The sequence below is a fragment of the Mya arenaria genome, chromosome 4, assembly GCF_026914265.1.
Source record: "Mya arenaria isolate MELC-2E11 chromosome 4, ASM2691426v1".
Classification (NCBI taxonomy): domain Eukaryota; kingdom Metazoa; phylum Mollusca; class Bivalvia; order Myida; family Myidae; genus Mya; species Mya arenaria.
This window is the reverse complement of record NC_069125.1, coordinates 12,479,820-12,483,278: the sequence shown is the minus strand read 5'-3', so window position 1 is coordinate 12,483,278 and position 3,459 is coordinate 12,479,820.

The window sequence follows — 3,459 nt, the reverse complement described above, 5'->3', positions numbered from 1 at the left end:
GACGTCACCAAGCTATGACATTAGTCATAACGGCAAATGAAAAGTTGGTGTCGCTAGCCAATCTGAACGCAGTGTTATCCCCTGTTGCTACGCTCTCAAATTAAGGAGCGGGAGTTTGTCGCAAGCCGGAGCAACATAACTAAAACTTAAATGGCCACGGATTTATGATTTTGACCTGATAGATATACCACAAACGTCCAAACGCGGTATTGATAAGGATCAGTATTACAGTAAAGAGCCGGGCTTGAGTCGGTTGGTATTTGCAGAATCTTGGTAGAGAAACATGACCAAAAAAGCTTTACTGAACGCCCATTATTGTGACTAGGCCCAAAAAAACGTGTATAACTTCTGATTTGATCTAAATGTATGCATCCTATTATTTTAGCGTATTATTTAAATCACATCAGTTCACATACTCACATTTACCCTATTAAAATAGTTAACCTGTATTAAAATAACATTTGTTATATTACAACGCATAGCAAATAAATGATTTTAGCCATTTAATGTGGTAATGGTCACTCTAGCCAATTAACGCAGTTACCAATATTTGACATTTACACCTTAGATACCACAACAAAGTCTGCTTAGAAGTTCCAATATCTCTTGAACTGATCGATCATATCTTTGTTACACCAGCAGGTGGGCCCGTGGCTTGAACAAGGTGGTTGTCCGTGACTATATCGGGAGACTGAGGCTGAATGCGAAGGCCATGGACAGCGCTCACAGACCTTGCATCTTGATAAGAGTTATGGCCGTTTGAAACATTTCCGATGCCAAGCAGCGGCCCACTGAACTGGAATTTAAACAGAGCTGATGGTTTCTCCTCTGTTTGCAATAAGAAGTTCATGCATACAATTAAAAGGACCATGGTTTTAACGTTGAACATGGTAATGGTACAGTCGCCCACAGGGATATGTCCGTGCGGATGGGATCGATCAGTGGGAGGGGGCATGTATGAGTACGGAGATGTACGTCCTAGTACGGCAAAACAAAAATGATGAGAAATTAAGAACACAAAACTACAGGACGCTGATAAGTACGGGAAGGTACGGCGTATTACGTATTATTGCGGCTGGCAACTTGCTAAGCGCATGGCTGGGTCTACAGTGAAGTATGTTGAATTCGGTTTCAGTACGGGCAGCCTCGGATAACTACGTTCAACTACGGATCAATACGTATGAATACGAATACGGGTAGGTTTCCGGATTACTATGTCGCAGTATCTTTAACTACAGATGAATAAGTTTCAACGAAGTTGGACCAAAGCCATGCCCAAATGGCCACAGATTGCTCCAACGTTTGTGCATGTTCCAAAGTTGGAGAAACTTGCATGCTTATGTTAGTTTTGAATATGTTTTGACCATGTGTTGATGCAGATTGAAACGGATTACTACGTAAAGGTTTTGCGTATTCAGGTACGAAAACGTACGGACAACTACGTTTCTATGCATGGATGGAAGTTGCTATCCAAGCTTTTTGTGTGACTAGTACATTAATGTATTTGACCATGCCTTGGTGAGTAACTGGAAGTCCTCCAGCGTAGTCGTCGTTGTGACTTCGTACGGTAGGCGGTTCCACCCTTCACCGGTTTGGGGATGAAGGTGCGAAAGAAAGGTTTAGGCCGTACATGTGTACGTCTCTCCTGGAAAAACCCTTGGTATATATTGTGACTCATCCAGGGTTCTTGCACAGGTGTCTGAATCATTGTTTGTCACTAAAATGTTGATTATCACATTTTCGGTACCCGTAATGATTTTAATCAACATTTTAGAGACACACACTGATTCAGGCGCCTGTGAGGTTCTTTATAGTATTGTCGTTGACCACAAATATTGCTGCTCGCCTCTTGGCTTCCTTAAGGTCCTTGATGGTGGACTGTTGGGTAAGATCCCAGACTGTAGATTTATATTCAACTGTAAGTCGTCCAACTGCCCTGCTCCTTTTGACTGGCTTAGGTCGTCGATGAATAATGAATAATGGCTGTGTCAAGAAACACCACTTTATCTCTCGTTGTGGCGATGATTACAATAGAAGTCGTACCAACACAAACTCAGACCACTACGAAGTCGTACCATATACGGAGAAGTTGCCCCACATATGGGTTATATATGGGTAGTCAGCCTTTACGTACCTGTGTGCATGCTTATAACAACGCTGCTAGAACAGATGTACTAGTTTGATATGTTTTAAATCCAAACGTTCTAACCAAGTGCCATTCCGATAGGGCAACAATATATATTTTACTGCGCTAGTGTTGTAATATACTGTTTTCAGTCTAGCTTCTCCAAGAGTTTATACATACAGACATTAAGACCAAGTTTCATTTTGAGTGGGCCGAAATTTCGGCATTTAGAATGTATAAAAACTTAAACAAGAAACGCCGCAATGCCATGAAACCAGGTTTTTAATGATTGACAGAAGAACTTCGAACTTCGTTGTGAGATTCAGTCTCAACCATTTTTTATCTAATTTTAGTAACACTTACTTTGACCTTGACCGTAGGGGCCCAAAATGCAATCCCATGGAAGTCCCCATAAATCTTCATACATACCAAGTTTGGTCAAGATATGTCAACCCTAACTAAAATAATTCAGTTTCAACACTTTTGAGTAACAGTGAACTTGACCCCAGGTGCCCCAAACACTATCCAATGGTCTCTATAGTCTTCCTAAATGCCAAGTTTAGTCAAGATATGTCAATTTAGTTATTTACTTTCAACCATTTTTCAATTCTTACTTTCAGTGACCTTGACATTGACCTAAGGGGCTTGAAACTCAATCCATTGAAAGGTCTCCATAATGTCTCCCTAAATGCCAAGTTTAGTCAAGATATGTCAATCCTATTTAAATGAATCAGTTTTGATTGTTTTTCTATTTTTGGTAACAGTGATCTTGACCTTGACCAAAAACACAGTCCCATGAAAGGCCTCCACTAACTCTCACTAAATGCCAAGTTTAGTCAAGATATGTCCATACTAACTAAAGTTATTCAGTTTCAACCATTTTTCTATTTTTAGTAACATTGACCTTGACCCTAGGGGCCCCAAACGCAATCCAATGAAATGTATCCTTAATCTCTTCCTATATACAAAATTTGGTCAAGATAGGTCTACCCTTACTAAAGTTATTCAGTTTCATTTCAAATATCAGGATAAATCCTGTATTTTAGAACCCCTGGCATCAATTTCTCGAAACTTCTTAAGTTCAACTGGCTAAAGTAGCTTATTTCAATTCCCCAAAATTCATACTTAAATTTGATTTTGAAAAAACAAAAAATGTTTTATCATGATTATCATAAAGATAATATCTATTTAAAGTCTAAAATCTCTTGAAGAAGTATATATTACAAAAATTTTGAAAAACAAAACTAAACAGCTTAGCTTAATCATGTTATTAGAGAATCAAGATGTTTTGAGAAATTGTGGTCAGGCACTACAAAACAACAACAAACAAGGCA